Source organism: Hippopotamus amphibius, chromosome 6 (genome assembly GCF_030028045.1).
Source record: "Hippopotamus amphibius kiboko isolate mHipAmp2 chromosome 6, mHipAmp2.hap2, whole genome shotgun sequence".
NCBI classification, from domain to species: domain Eukaryota; kingdom Metazoa; phylum Chordata; class Mammalia; order Artiodactyla; family Hippopotamidae; genus Hippopotamus; species Hippopotamus amphibius.
The window spans coordinates 45,222,540-45,239,713 of record NC_080191.1 but is presented as its reverse complement, the minus strand read 5'-3'; positions in this window follow the sequence as shown (position 1 = coordinate 45,239,713).

Below are 17,174 nucleotides of genomic sequence, written 5' to 3'. Positions count from 1 at the left end.
AGTCATATTATTACAAATAAAATTGTATTATTCACTGGCTTTTAGTGTTATTATGACTGTATTATTATGCTTAATTATTCATTACCATTTTTCTCTATTTTGCTATTATTCATGATAATGTTTCTTTCAGCCTGTAATAAAGCCCCTTTCCTTTATCAGTCACTGTTTATTTTTTGTACTTCTGTTTCCATGGTGCAAGGGACATAATTGTTTTTCATTTTTCAGCAGGGACGGAGAGTGAAGAGAGAGGGAAGGTACTGGAAAATGAAGGCTCTCCCCAGGGCCTTGTACATCATACATGACGAAGCTACTCTCACAGGCATTGCATTTGCACCTGACCTTCTCAGCATACTTAAGGTGTGGTGTGCGTTTCAGGAAAGAGGAACTTAACCTACAGGAGGAGTGAACCCAGCAGGACCATTAAGCTGTTACAAGTCATAAAATGCCTGTGCCCAAGAGTAAGCCATAAAAGCTAGAAGATAAAGTTGTTAAGAATATGCCACTGCCTCGGAAAAATGTCTCCCTCTCTATTTCTGTCTAAAATTAGCTTGCTTTCATGTGAAAAGTTTATCTTATAATAACCACCTGTGAAGTCTACTTAAAATCTAAAAATTAGAGCCATCATGTGCTTCCCAATACTCACGTTCAAGATGGAAATATTGAGGCTTCAAGAGGTTGAATGACCTACTCAAGGTCACTGAAAGTCAGGGGCAGGCCCAGGAGGAGAACACAAGGCTCCTGGATCCTAGTCAGGTTCTTTCTTTGCCCTAAAGCACAGCCCCTCTCAATATCATTTTCCAAAACTGACAGTGACAAAAAATAGCTTAGAAAATGACATAAACTCTCAGTAAAGCTTATGCTTGCCAATGACAAAAAAAAAAAAAAGTTTTACTTAAAATGGGATTTCTCCTCCAAAAATCTGCTCACTAAATAGAATTTATGTATATTAGACACTTCATTGTTATAATTTACTTTCAGCAAATTGCATTAATCCTCATCCTAACTGGGGTATATCAGAGATCTATATTGTTCTAATTCACCACGTATTGCAAGCCAACTATGTGTGAAATACTGTCAGATTCTATGGGAGAAAAAAATAAGCCTCCCCTTATAGCTCCTAATCAGTGAGGTGGGACTCAATCTGCTCTAGACACCTCTTCAAAACTTCTAGGTAAACTCCACCTACTTCTCAGGAAGCCTTACCCCCATCCATTGCAAGAACCCACCGCCCCCCCCCCCCCGCCCCGCTTTTCAATTCATTTTCTCCCCATCTGAATCTGTCATTCCATCTGAATCCCTCCCAGGTCTGGAGCAGGATAAAGGATGTTGCGTGTCTGGGACCACACAATTACCTTTTCAAGACCCACTGTCTTTTTTTTTTTTTTTTTTGGGGGGGGGGTACACCAGGTTCAATCATCTGTTTCCATACACACATCCCCGTACTCCCTCCCTTCCCCGACCCCCCCCTCGAGTCCCCCCCACCCTCCCTGCCCCAGTCCTCCAAGGCATCTTCCATCCTCGAGCTGGACTCCCTTTGTTATACAACAACTTCCCACTGACTATTTTACAAGACCCACTGTCTTGATTGGTTGAGTTGTATTTTCAGGAATGTATGCGGAAGGCAAGCCTGTCTGTTTCTTGTTTATCTCCTGATACATGAAAGTCATCTCTGAAGGATAAACATGGGGAAAGAGGGGGAAAGGGAAAAAAGGGAACAGCACAGAGAATCCCACATTAAAGATGAAACGGTTCAGTTGGCAATGAATTCAGTGTCCCATTATTGGGGAGCGGGTATGGTTGATTGAATTACCAATTCCCATTCTTCACTTTTTCTGGTGTCCCTGCCTTTTGCCATGTAACTTTGCAGTTTCTCTCACAAAAGAGGGTAAGCACTTGCTAGCTCTTTGACTGTGAGTTCCTTTGTGTGACTTGCTTTGGCCTGCAGGATACAGGCAGAAGCAGCAGTGAGCTAGTTTCAATCTTGGATGATAAGAGACTTCACGTGTTTTGGCTAGATCCCTGCACTAATACCAATGCAAAGAACTTTCCATGAGAAGCTCATGTCCACTCAGCCTGGACCCCAGGATGAACATTTCTGGAGCCAACCAGAGGCCAGCCCATGGCAAGGAGCCAAGCCCAGCTAGAAGCAGAGCCCTGCTGAGCTCAGCCAAACCCCCTTAACCTACAGGTACAGGAGAAGTCACTGCTGTTGTTACATGCCCCTGAGATTTGGTGGTTGGTTGTTAATGCAGCAATAGCTGAATGATAGAGAAGAGGGTTTTGGCTTTTGTTTTTTGTTGTTTTTTTTTTATCTTTTTCTTTTTTGCTTCTTGGAGTAAACCAGATCAGGGATAGAACTACTTTATCACTTAATTGATGTTTTCTTATTGACATAAAAGTCTGTGAAATGTCCATTCTAGTAATGGCTCTATGAAATTTTTCACCAAAAATTGATTGAAGTCTCCATTTAAGAAGATGCTCTATTCGCATAGTTATAGGCTTTTCTGAGAACCACAAGTAGAACATTACAATGTACTATTCTTGGGAGAAGAAGAAATTGGTAGGAACTAAATTATACAGATTCTGTTAAGTGTGCGATTAAATCTGTTTTGTGAGACAGATCATTTACCCATTCCATGATTACGTAATAAAGGCACATTGGCAAAGAACTAGAACAAGGAGAAAGAAGGAAACAGATTGAGCTTGATTTTATTAGCTTGGATTACTGGGAGGATTTGGAAAATGATAACAGAAATATTAAAAGTGAAAGAGGTAAAAAAAAATTACCTGCAGAAAGAACTTTGATGAGACAATAAGACCTAGGAGGAACACTGAGGTAATCTAATATTTAATGGTTGGAAAGAGAAAGAGGAGCCAGCAAGAGAAACAGACAGAAGAGCCAGAGACAGGATGAAAACACAGGTGCTGTAGAAGGCAAGGAGAAAGGATATTTCAAGAAGCGGATAATGTCAACAGCATCCAATGATGCTGAGAAATCCAGGAAATGAGGGGCAGAGAAATCAACACTGGGTTTATAGATATCAAAGTGTGTGTGAGGGGTAAGTAATTAATCAAATATTCAATCTTTAAGGGAGAGGCAAATAAAGGTAGAAATGTATAAAGGAAAGGAAAAGAAAAGAAAAGGTCTTATTGGAGTGGAGGGGAGTAAATCACTTATTTTTACAAAGAGTAGTATGAGCTACATGGTTTCTCTACTGCACAGTCCCTAATGGAAGCATGAGAAAATGAGGGTAAAGAAAATGAACAGAGGAAGACTAGACTGGCCAAGACTGTGTCATTCAGTCATATTCCCTGTGTTGGGAGAGGGAGGTACATTACTATTTGTTTTTTTCTTTTTGGCTTATGCCACACCACATGATTTGTGGGCTCTTAGTTCCCCAACCAGGGACTGAACCCGGGCCCTTCTCAGTGAATGTGCGGAGTCCTAACCACTGGATCTCCAGGGAATTCCTGGTACAACATTTTGAACGGGATAAAAAAATGAATCTGGAGAATCTACATAGAGAGGATTTTGCTTTCTCAGTGATTCAGAGATTGTCTGTGAAGTATCAGGTGTTTTGGGAGATGTTTTATATGTGACACTCATTTAATGCTTACAATTATACTTAGTATATATGACTATACACCAGGCATGTTTCTATGGGTTTTACATGTCTTAACTCATTGATAACTTTTCTACAATGTGGGTAATATTGCTCCCTTTTTAAAATGAGAATAATGAAAGAGTTCAATAGGGTTCAGTAATGTGCTGAGAATCACAATCTAATAAACAGCACATCTGGGATTCAGCTCCCTGAGTCCAAAGTCTATGCTATTTTCACCATATCAGCTTACTTGGCTTAAATGAGGAAGAGAAGCAAAATGGAACTAGGAAGTGAAATCAGAGATAACTGTCAAATGTTTAAATTTAATTAATGAACTAGCTACGCTTTGGTTTGGATATCCACATGCAATGTCCTAAAAATAGCTTTGACTACAGTTGGCTAAGTAGTAGTGGGTTCTGCTGAAGTCAGTATTACAAGGAAAAAGAAAGAGAGTGGCTGACTACCGCCCTAGCACCGTGATCTTGAGTGAGAAAACGCTCCCTCCTCCAATTTGCTTCAGTGGTGGAGATTATTTAAAGCACTGAAGCACTGAATCTTACCTCTTTTTCTCATCTCTTTTTCCCAGTGCATTGAAACATGTCTGCTTGGCTTTCACCCTCAGAAACTCTCACCGAATATGAGCTTTTTGCATAAGGAAAAACAACTTCATAGTCAAAAGACAAGGTCAGGGTCTACTTCTTACCAGATATATAATTCTAATTCACTTAAATGTGTGTTTTTATAGTCTTCAACTAATTCCTACCATGGTTACTTCAAGGATGAATGGTGACAATTCAATAATACTATGTATAAATACTTTGTAGACTATACAGTGATATACAAATTGTATGCATCATTATTATTTTGAACATTGTAATTCCAAGATTCTGCCCCATACTCTTTGACTCTCACTAACTTTCTTCTCACCTTCCTCATTTCACAGCCAGCTCTCACTATTTCCCAAAAGGGACAAACTCTATACTCAGCAGTGATCATCGTTGACTGCCAAAGGCTTAATGGCAAAGCATTATAGAAATATATTCTTAATGTTAAAACTCAGGGAAATCCCAAAGACCTAGTCCTCTACAGCACTAAGTATCGCATTTAAATCTAAGATACACATATTTCTACATTCTAACATCTCTGAAATCCAGATTCATCTTGTATTAATGCGATAAGAAAACATAATGTCCTACAGAGCAAATCCAGACCCCCATCTGCTTTTGTATGGCTCTACTAATGAACTTTTTTCAGTTTTACATGGTCGAGAAAAATTCAACAGAAAATATTTCATGGCATATGAAAGTTTTATGAAATTCAAATTTCAGCATCTATAAATAAAATTGTATAGGAACACAGCCATGTGCATTTGTTTACGTATTTTCTGTGGCTACTTTCTTGCTACTTTGGCAGAATTCAGTTACTACAGAGCACCTGTGTGTATTCAACAGAGTTTGTAGACAGACTAAAAGCTCGACTCCTGAAGGGTGAAGGTAGGCAACAACTTGTCTTCCCTGGCAGCTCTTTGAAGTGCCTACTCCTCTAGGGGGTTGAGTACACATTTCCTAGTTAGTGAGTGGGGTTCAAACATACATAGATATAGCTCTCAGATTTTTCTAGCACCTAAATGATAATAGTGAGGCTTCCGAGAAAAAGATTATTTCTTATGAAAGAAATCTGGCATAAGAAATTCTTTTCTGCAATGCACCTGAGTTTGGGGAAGAGTGCAAATTATAAGTATAGGCCACATTCTGGACCAATCAGCAAGTTAGGAGGTGAGGCTCTTAGACTGACCCGGCAGAGATCACATGCTCTTAAACTAGTAACTGTTGCTAGGCTGGCAGGGTGGCAGAACTTCCATCTAGACCTCATGTGCGAAGAAGTGGGGAGCAGCTGAGGAAGAATGAAGGATGCTCCCTGAAAGGGAAGGAAGCACAGACATCATCTGGTGTAAAGGAAGGCCAATGTCCATGTGCACAACAACAGGATATTTTTTAAATTTATAATGATAGAAACAACTTCATAGATGATATCATGGTAAAAATATAAGTATAAAGTATCTACTGTGTATAGTAGTCATCTATGCTTCCTAATCGTGTTTGAGGTGGGGAAAAAAGCCCTAATCATATAACCATTAAAAATATATTTTTCACTAAGATAAATGTACAAATTATAGTAAGGAGATTTAATAGAAAAACAATTTGTTGTTATGGTTTCTACTCATGATTCAGATGTCCTGGTGTTCATCAGTGGATACTCTTAACAGTCTATGAGCTCTGTTCATGAGAATTAAGGACCCCTGCCTTAAATAAGGTGGTGACCACATTAATGGATGACCAAAAAACAATATGTCTTAGGAGTAGGCAGGGGAAGCTCAGGAGTGCTCAGCTCTCTATTTGTGTAAAGGACACTTACTTTTTGGCATATCACATGCAGCTTAGAAGGAACTCTGTGGGGTTGATCTGATGGCCAAGATGCAACTCATCACTTAAGCTGCCTTCTTCCCTCAGCTCTTGACTCACAAAGGATGCTGTCCTTTTGTTAGTATAAGAAGGACAAAATTTATGAACATCTGAAGACTCATTTTTTAACTGCTCAGAGACCTTTTTATTTTCTTCTTTGGTAGGTCTCTAATTTCTTCTTAACATGTTTTCCGCTAATCATCTTTATTTTTAGTCTCAGTGGCTCAATTTTTTCCTACTTAGTAATTAATTCCTACTAATCCTCAGTTTTATCTATTTTTACATTTAAACTTTTTATCTTATGGGTTCAAGTGTTTTATCCTATTCTTCAATTACCTATAGCTTTATAATTTTAATGATCCACCCTTTTATCTTTATTTTAAATCTCATTTATTTCATCTTTTTTTAACTCAATATTTTATTCTACTGGAATTTTATTTCTCTTTTACCCACTTCTGCTTTATTCTCTTTTCTCTTATTCTCAATTTTTATATTTAATTTTCCTCTGGAAACCTGCACTACCTTAACTTTTTTAAACTTTTTTTCTTCTATCTTCTCTGTTTCTTTTTAAAAATAAATTTTTATAATGGCTGACAAGATGAGTGTCAAAGTGGCTATAGTGATTATGAAGATGAAATTGGCAATAAATAATAATAGCAGAGGAGTGAAATCAAAGCCCTTCTTTCTCTACATGGCTCTTTGGGCCTCTACCTCCTCCATCAAGTTAATCCTTAACTCCTTTTCAAGGTTATCTCCTCCCATTTAACCAATACCCCCAAGATCACAATTTTCTCTGCGTAGAAAGAGCAACTCATTTGTTGGAATATTTTCACTTCCTGAAATCTTACACCATGTTGGTTTTGGCAATCTGTAGGCAGTGGTAAGCAGGAGGGAATGGCTGATGAGGGATCTTGTATTTATGGATTATGAAGTCCAGGTGATCCTTTTCCACTCAGGAGAGTAGTTTCATTTTTTTTCCTAAATACTATTACTCTTGTATAATATTTATTCATTTTATTTACATTTAAATATTTACTTCCTTGACATTGATTTTTTTTTTAACACATCTTTATTGGAATATAATTGCTTTACAATGTTGTGTCAGTTTCTGCTGTACAACAAAGTGAATCAGCTGTATGTATACATATATCCCCACTTCCCCTCCCTCTTAAGCCTCACTCCCACCCTCCCTATCCCACCCCTCTAGGTCATAACAAAGCACTGAGCTGATCTCCCTGTGCTATGCAGCAGCTTCCCACTAGCTATCTATTTTACATTTGGTAGTATATATATATATATGTCAATAGGAGAGTAGTTTTAAATGGTGATAATGGAAATACTGACAGTTACATTTTTTAGATTTAGTAAATTTCCTTTGAATTTTCATCTCAAGAGCACAGTGGCTTTTTTGTTGTTGTTTTTTCTCTGTCTCTCTCTGTCTCTCTGCCTCTCTCTCTCTCCTGGGACTCAAAGCCTAGGATCTTAAATACTTCTGTATTGTGGTAAAACTATTTATTTGAAAGAAGGCTGAGTTTTAAAACATCCATCAACCCATATCCACAGTTTCTGGATCATTTCTTTTTCTGGTAGATTTGTCTTAACGCTGGTGTTTATTTTCACACACACATTCTCTAGTCAAGACTCATTCTGTGTGGACATAGGATTGCTGTTTAACATTCATTTATCCTACATATCTACAGCAGAGTTAGTCATGGTCAGATATGAACTCCAAGATTACTGGTGGCTCATATGGTGAACTACCAGGGCCGTTGGAAAGTAGATGGATTGCTTCTCCATGGACCACCTATTAAAGACCAATATATTTATGGAAATATTTTTTAAATCACTAAAATTATTTATGAACAGAATACTTGTGGTGCTGAGTGGTAACACATGGAATAAAACCAGAGTGTTTATTTTCCCCCACATTTTAACCCCTGGAGTGGCTCTTATGCAATGTGTCTGCCATCCTGGTTGGACTGGGGTAAGTAGGGAGATTGCAAGTAAAAACTTCACAGATGAGCAGTTGCTCTCTAAGCAACATTTAAAACTATGCATTGACATTATAAGGAAAAGGTTTCTTCTATTACTGACTGTCTGATAACTTAAACTGTTTATATTCAAATAACAGAGCTGAAAAAAAAATTCTTTCTCCCTTTGGCAAAATTACTATTAAGGAAGTAACTGTCTTTGATTAAGAAAATATTTTATTATATCATTTAAGCTATCACTTATGGAACCCAAGAACCTGAGTTCAAAGAGTCAAGGCACCACATTAATAGTTAACTCAACTATCTGTATGAGAAGATTGAAGCACTTTATTTTCATTCTGGGGAGGCGTGGAAGAGAAGAGCCAGAAAAATAGGGGGGAGATTGGGGCCTGTCACAGAGGGAACAGCCAGGAAGAACCCTCTGGGGATATGCAGTGGCCCGGTTCAAACATCCGCTGTAATTTAATCTCCATAGGGGCAGGGATCTTTGTCAGTTTCATTCACTGATAGATCCCCAACCACCCTGAACTGTGCCTAGCGCAGTGTAGGCACATAATAAATGCTTGTTGTAGAAATGAATGAATGAATGAATGAATGATAATTAGTAAGATTTTTCAGTGTTCAACTTGAAATAGTTTGTTATGTTGGAATCAAACCAATCCAAAAATAAGAGAAGAAGAAGAAGAAGGAGAAGGAGGAGGAAGAGGAGAAGGAGAAGGAGAAGGAGAAGGAGAAGGAGAAGGAGAAGAAGAGGTCAAATTTATTATATTCCAAAGTTCTTTATGAGTTAGGGAATTTCCTGAGGACATTGAGGCTGAATTTTATATCTGGTGAAATGGTGCAGAGTAGAGACAGTGTCTGTGGGGGAACAGGAGATGATCTCTTAACCAAACTTGTTCAGGGAAGGCAGGAACACTGAGTCTGGGATAACTGTGTGAAATAAAACTCTAATGCATGTACAGAAAGAGTGAGGATCATTTTGGACTTCCATAGGGGATGGAATGGAGCTTCAAGCTGATCTTCTCTAGGAACTAAGGGACCTGAAACCCCCACCTGACAGCTAAGCTCCATCCGTGACTGTCACACCACGTGCAAAATTTTGCTTTCATGTACTGGGTGAGAACCTCAAGAAGCCACAACAGGAAAACACACACATGAACAAAAACTATGACAGTGCTGTGACTAAAAAGAAAGGTTTAGAAGTTGACTCTTCCAAGAAAGCATTGCATTTAAGCCATGCTAGTCCAATGACAATACATTTTGTCTCTTTAAAGTCTTAGAAAAAAAAAAGGTTTCTTTCTAATTGGATGTTCCATTGCATTCAGATAACACAAGTCAATTCCATTTGCTCCTGCCAGAAGAACAGCTATGCTTATCAAACACCAAGACCCTGGTTAGTCCCTGCCTTTCCTCTGTCTCTGGGGTTCCCAAAGTGGAGCTGACATGTTGAGGGTGGGATTGATGGATGGGGTTGGGGGGGGCCATTTCACACATATTGCAGCTCTGTGGTCCTCACTCAGGTTGGTACTTTGCTCACCTGTGCTGACGCAGCCCACATGCGGAGGCAGCACTGTGCCGCCGGCATCGTGTTGCCCACAGGCTGCTGTCCATGCTCTTGCTCTGTGCCTACAGACTCTGCCCAGATCCTGAGTCACTGCTCCATTTGTGGTACCAGTTCACTCACATCTTCCAGCCTCTCTGTGGGGAATAGAGCATTAAGTCTCTGCTGCCACTGCCAAGGTTCCTCTTAGTTTACCTCACAGCCTCTGATGTTCTCCTCTTCTTACGTCTGCCCTTCAGAAGAGGTACCACTAAATTCGAGAGTCTGTTGGCCCCTAATGGTACTATTCTGATTTACCACTCAGCATCTGGCTTGAAGTTTAGTTTTACAAATCTTTAACACTTTCTTCAGTCCTTTCTTTCCCAGGGCACAAAAAATTTCCTTCCCACGGCACATGAACAGGGGAAACTGAGGCTTCGCATTTCCATTCATTTGTAATGAAATCACTTGCTAAGCATTGTTCACATCAAATATTTACCAGCTGTACTCCATTCAAGCTTCATCTCATTTTCATATCCTTATTTTCCTTGGGTCTTTTTCTCTAAGCACTTATTTTCAAGTTATGTTATCTAGCTGTTTTAAAAATGTGTTCTCCAGTTATTTCTAGAACAAGATGGTATAAAATTAAATAAACATATCCACACAGGCATATGCTCATGCTGAATGGGGCCAGGCTTTTCACCAAATCCCCAGGGAGCAGGACACCAGCTTCACTTCAGTTTTACCACAGCTTCATCATACTGTCTTGACTGACTTGCTTCCCCCTTTGTTTTCATTTACTTTGGCATAAAGAGGTATCATAGCAGTTAACCTATCTCCAGGGTGTGTTCAGGTTTAATGAATAAATGTGTATAATGCCCTCAGAGTGCCTCACTCGAGGTATGCTGTTACTGCACATTATTAGAGCTGCTATTACAGCACCATCTTGGGACCCTCAGCCTTTAAGCTGACTTGAGACAGGAGGTCTCGGAAATAATAACAGCTCTTCTCCCGTGTGCCTTTCTCCCTGAAACGTCAGAGAACTTAAGGCATTACCTTATTAATATAAAATTCAGCACGAGGTGGATGGGAATGACTACTGAGGGTTTCTGGTTTCCAGGTGGGAGTCATTAAGGCAACACTTTTGCATTGACACAAAACTCACCTGTAATGTTAAGCACTTATCAACATTCTTCATGCCAGAGACAAAGCCTACGTCACTTTTTCTCCACCAAGGCATGGCACTGGGTAAAGCTGCTGGGAAGAGTGGGCTCCAGGCTGGTATTTCTTAAGTGTCTCAAGATAGTGACACATCGTCTATTAAGAAGAGTGGTAGTGATCATATATTTTTATTTAGCTATAGTTCAGTTAGCTAAAGAAAGCATCCGATTTCTATCTTTTTTTTCCCCTACAGTAATCTCATCTAAATGAATGAGAAGACTCTATTTGTCCTTGCATTGGTTACTGATCATTTTAAATGGCTGACACATTGGTGCTTAATGCACACCATTTGGTAATCAACATCTTCCAAATTACAAGAGACTTTTAATAGATTAGAAATCATTGGCTGGGAATCAGAGTATAGTTGCTTATAACCTCATCACCTGAAGGATGAAGAAGCTGAAGCCTTCATTTCTATGATGATAGTACAGCCTGCTTCAAAGTTTCAACAATACTTTGTAGAATTACTCTATAAACCAGACAGCCCTTTCCTACAATTAGTCTAAAGTGGGAAGCAATAATGGTATACTATTCAGCCTCAGTATTGTGCTGTCCTTGATGCCCAGTATGATATACGTTGATGAGCTGAACTCCCATATAACAACACTCTTTGGACTCTTCAATGATGACGTCTCTTGGAAGTGGGCTCCAAATGCACCTGCTTCGACTGACATCTTCAAGGGTACAACTACTATTCCTGTTATTTGTAGTGTTGAACCCTTGCACCCATTTTATTAAATTTCCTCCAACATTTTTATAAGTGATTTTTAAAGTAAACTCCATAATTCCACTGCAAAAAAAACCCCAAAAAACTGGCATTACATACAGAGATGATAGGGATTTTACTGAGTTGTCAGCTCACACCAATATGTATTGGAAATAGAAGGAGCCCCTGGGCTCTCTGTCGCTTGGTTAAACCTCAGGCATTTAGCTGACATCATTCTTTGGCATTTGCCTTTCTCCTCTCACTCTTTTACCAATGGGTAATGGAAATAGAGTTGTCAGCTTCAAATTACTCAAATATGGGGAAACCAACTCCTCATTACATTCTGCCTTCCCCATTCGAGCCCCACCCAGCCCCACACAGCCCCAGCATGTCTGTTCTTTAATAGTTAATGGGAATAAAGCCCAGACAATCTCTATGTCAGACATTTAACTTCGTCTTAGGCCACTTGCAGTGACCGATTCCTCATGCTTCACGTTAAAGCAGAAATAGATGGTAATTTGCCTGGGCTGGTTTATAATGTTGTGTGTAATGGAAACATTCCTTCTAGACACCTGCAGCAACTAGCTTAGGCTTTGAAGCATGAGATTCACTTTCCCCATTTTAGCATACAGGCTTACAAACATTGTTATTGATCATAAAATTATCCAATCTTTTTAAAATACAGCTACATGAGTTGATTAAAGTACTTTCTACTGCCATAAATTTCAGACTGCCTCCCCCTCAATGCAGAATTTTCTTTCCACTTAGTTTTTTAAAGTGCCTGCCATTAATTTCCTTGAGCAATTCTTTAGCCCAATGTCAGTGGACGGTTTAAGCAGGAGGGATTGGCAGGTTTATTTTACTCTTAGCTTAGCAGGATACTAAAATGTCCCCTTTAGGAAAATACAAAGTTTTGCTGTTCTCTGACATTCTGGACAAAAGGGCATCCTTTCTTGTACTGGGTCAGGGTCCTGGAGTTAGAGAAAATCCTATTGCGATACAGACTTTGTCCCCTCACTCATTCCTGTGCTGCCACGACTCAGCTCTTCCCGGGCACCTACAAGTGGACTCTCTTCTCTCCAGTCAAAGAATTGGTTCACCCAGCTGGGCCACCAATTGTCTGCACGTAGCCAAAGGAAACCATCATTGTTTGCTGAGAGCCGGTCCTGGTATTTGTGTTACAGATCAGTTCAAGCCCTGACTCACAGCTTGCTTTCATTTCAAAGAAAGATATTGAGGTCAGGACATTGTCGAAGGGATCTTGAATTTTGCCAAGTATTAAACCCCATTCACCATTAACCAAAACAGAACACTCCAGATTATTTTTAAGATCAGAACTTTCATTGGAACAATTAGAACAATTTCCTAGTAAACTGATTCAAAAGATATGATCTCTTCAAGAATATTTGGAAAATTAGTTTTTAGCATCAATTATCAGGATAAATTTATGATTTTTTTCACTTTGCTATTTTAGATTCAGCCTTAGGAAATCTATTGGAACATTGCTCTCAAAAGAAAAAAAAAATCCACTATGAGCCAGCAATCAATCACAATTTCAGAGTGCTTGATTACCAAAAAGACCAAGAAAGAATCACCTATCATCACTCTTCATGTTAGCCCATGTCACTGCTGACAGCAGCTGCTACCTATGTTATGGGAGTGATTGAAAACATAGATTTGGTAACAACATTTTTTCCCCATGTTTGGACATGGAAAAATGGCCTTTGATTTGTGGCTATAAACCTGATTTGATAGACCCTGTATTGCTTTCAATGAAAAAGGAGGAGTAGTTAGTGATAATCAATGTGATTGTCATCCCCAGTGTTTTTATTCGTCCCAGAGATCAATATCTCTATAGGAGCACTCCCTTCCATCAAAAACACTATGGAGAAAGTCTGTTCATCATCTTAACCACATCCATTTCTCAGCCCCAATGATTAAATAACTTCAGCATGTATGAATTTGTTTGGGGTGTCCTTAAAGTAGGCTAATTCTGTTCCAGTTGAATGTCCTTGATTATATGGTACTCAGACAGAAGGAGATTACAAAACACTACAAACTATTCAAATGTCTTTGTGTTAATTAAATTGCCAGAAATTTTATCATGAGGCTGTAATGATTCCAAGGCCCTGGCAGGATGTAGCTCCTTTAAAAGGAGCAACACGCTAGAAAGGCAGCTTCCCTTCACTGACTTAGCAAGGCTGCAATCAGCCTGCCTAGAGCCCTCTGGGAACTGGCAAGGCAGCCCTTTGGTACTAAATGGATGCATGAAGGTTCTGCAAGGAGATTTTTAAACTACCTGCAGGAACTAATGCAACATTGTAAATTAACTGTACTTCAATAAAATAAATAAATAAATAATGCATGCAGTATATCAGATCTTGAATCTACTCAAATCAGGACAAGGTTTTCTACCTTTGTTATTTCAAAGTCCAGAACTACTATTAGAACTTGGAGATTTCACCTCTCTGTTCACCTTCATAGCCTGCTAGAATTCATTTCATGAACAATATTTTAGGGGTTTTCTCTTGATTCTTATCATTATACTTTCTTTTCCACTCTTTGGAACTTGATAGGAAATGTCCCATGCATTCTTCTCTCATGCAAACTTTGAAAAACCCTCTGGGAGAATATTTTCTCCTTAGCTTGGCTTTGAATGTGGGAAATTTATGATACAATGTGATGATGAAAATGGGAATTTGTAGGTGCCATGATAGCATCCAGGTCCATTGAAAACTCCTGCATGATCTGAACGAGGCTGGATAGGTTGCTATGAAGTGTATCTCCCTGGAGATTTTATTCTCAGTCAATTGTCCCTTCCAGTAAGTTATCCAAAATAAGAAACTGGGATTCTTCTTGATATCGCAAGAAGCCTTCTTGCTTGGACTGCTGAAATTCTTAACACTAGAAATTTGAAGCCAGGTAAAACTTTCGCATTTCTTTTGGAATCTGACATTATCCACTTTACGGAGAGATTTGCCAAGATGATGAACCTTTCTCTGAACCTTGGGAAATTTCACGCTAGGGCTGAAACCGGAAAGCCAAGCACATTTCACTAGGTGTTAGATTTCATCCTGACCAGCTCGCCAGGCTCTCCCCCCAGGTTGTATTAATTATTTCCTGCCTCAAGATAAGGGAGAAAGATTAACTGGCCTCACAAATAAAATACTTCCAAGGAAAAAGGAGTCCCATCAAATATCAACTGAAGAAGTTGACTTCAGAATATCATGTCATTTTCACCTGGACTCATTGTTTGAACAGCGGCTTTGTTCTAATACAGATAGTGTTTGTGAAAATGAAAACACAGATGAGGACTACAATTAGGACTGTCTAACAATGGTAATAAGATGCACAGTAAGTTTCAGAGGGAAAAGAAAGAAGTAAAGAACTTACTAAGATGTTCTTGGATTAAGAAATTTATCACTGTTCTCACTGACCCCATAGGGCCCTTGTTATGGAAGGGGTAATTCAGAGGCAAATATTACAAACTTAGTATATCTAGGCAAGCAATTTTGTGTAATAATCTTTCCTTCTTTTCAAGTGAATGAAGCTTTTATGTGTCTAAATAAATGATACCTCTTCCTTAAATGATTGTATAAATCAGACTTTCTCAACCTCAGCACTATGGACATTTGGGGCTTGATAGTTCTTTTTTGTGGGAGCTTTGTCTTGTGCAGATTTAGCAACACCTCTGCCCTGTAACCACTGGATACCAGAAGCCCCTCCCCCCCGGGTCGTGACAATCAAAACACTTCTCCAGACATCGCCGTTAGTTGAGAACATTTGTTTAAGTCTTGTACCTCCTATGTCTTCAAATGCCTCTAAATTCAGCAATTTATATGTCAATCTTTTTCTTTCAGTGAGTTCAAAGTACTTTATATATATATATATATATATATATATATATATATCAAGATTGCAATTGCTAAACAACTCCAGGGAACATCCAGAAACAATCACAGAATCTATGAGTTAGAAGTGACTTTAGAAAAAAGAGAGAATTATAACAGCAGCAGCCACAGTAGCAACAACAAAGTACATTTTAAAGTGCAAACCTGTTAATGAGGAAACAAAGAATGTCCTAAAAAGAAAATACACAGATCAAATTCTCTCAAAATTTTTGGAGAATTGTCATGTGAAAGTGATTGCTGGCTTATTCTGCAAAATGCTAGAGTTGCGTTGTTCAATGCAGTAGCCATAAGCCACACATGATTATTTAAGTTCAAATTTAAATTAAGTAAAATTGAATAGATTTAAAATTCAGTTCCTCAAGTTGCTGTACTCAAAGCCATATGTGGCTAGTGGCTACCATATTGGGCAGTGCAGATAGAGAACACTTTCATCATGGAAAAAATTTCTACTGGACAGTGCTCCTTAGAGTAAGGAAGTAATGGGTAGAAGTTACTGTGAGGTGTTTCAATCTAGTATAAGAAGCAAACATTAAAGAATCAGAACTTTATCCTCTCAAAGAGCATGAAAAAGTTTTGAGCAGATGCCAAGAAAGAATGAATTTTTTCTGGGTAGACTGCTACGCTGGCTGAACAGAATCCTCTAATTCAGACTCAAAAGGGTCTATGTATGAGGTTTTATAATTCTTTATGTAATAAAATTTTCATAATTTCTAAGCACAATCCCATTGAATCAGAAGAAACACTCATATGTTAAAATTGAGACATTTCAAATATTACAAAACTTCTAGATCAAAACAATATTCACAAAATGAAGGCTGCTTAATTTTCCTCTGTGATAAAGTCTGCTCACACCTTATGTGCCTTCAAAATTAAGAAAAAGAAAGTTTATATTATTATGTCAATATTTTCAAATGAATTCCAGCCACGTATAAAATATGAACCTTGGTCATATGCCAGTTCATACAATATCCAAATTTGAGACTTAGTTCTGTATTGAAGAGAATGAAAGGCAAGGGTTAGGATGATCAGAGCGTGAGAGGGAAATTAGAGCGAAAGCAAATGCCACACCACTTCAACAAAGAAGATATTGCTTTTATATGTAGCAAAGCAATTTCCAGTTAAAGAAAGGAGGACTCTGGAAGGCATTTGAAATTCAGGTGATAATTGAGGATAAATTATACTAAAAATAATCCAAAAAACTAAATATACTTCTCTCCTTATCTATGACCTTTTAAAAAACATTTTATTGGAGTATAGTTGATTTACAATGTTGTGTTAGTTTCAGGTGTACAGCAAAGTGAATCAGCTTTACATGTACATATATCCACTCTTTTTTAGATTCTTTTCCCATATAGGCCATTACAGAGTAGTATTGAGTAGAGTTCCCTGTGCGATACAGTTGGTCCTTATTAATTATCTATTTTATATATAGTAGTGTGTATATGTCAATCCCAATCTCCCAATTTATCACCCCCACCCACACCCCCGGTAACCATAAGTTTGTTTTCTATACCTGTAACTCTATTGCTGTTTCAAAAGTAAAAAGTCCACCCATAAATACACACACACACACACACACACACACACACGCACACAGATAACTGACAAATCCAATTTACTGAATTTCAAAGAGTGAACAAGTACTTATTGAAAACGTTATTTTGTTTATGACCTTCATTTAGTGTGCTTTGGACTATTGTAAGACACAAAGAAGACACAGTCCCTGCACTCTAAGCTT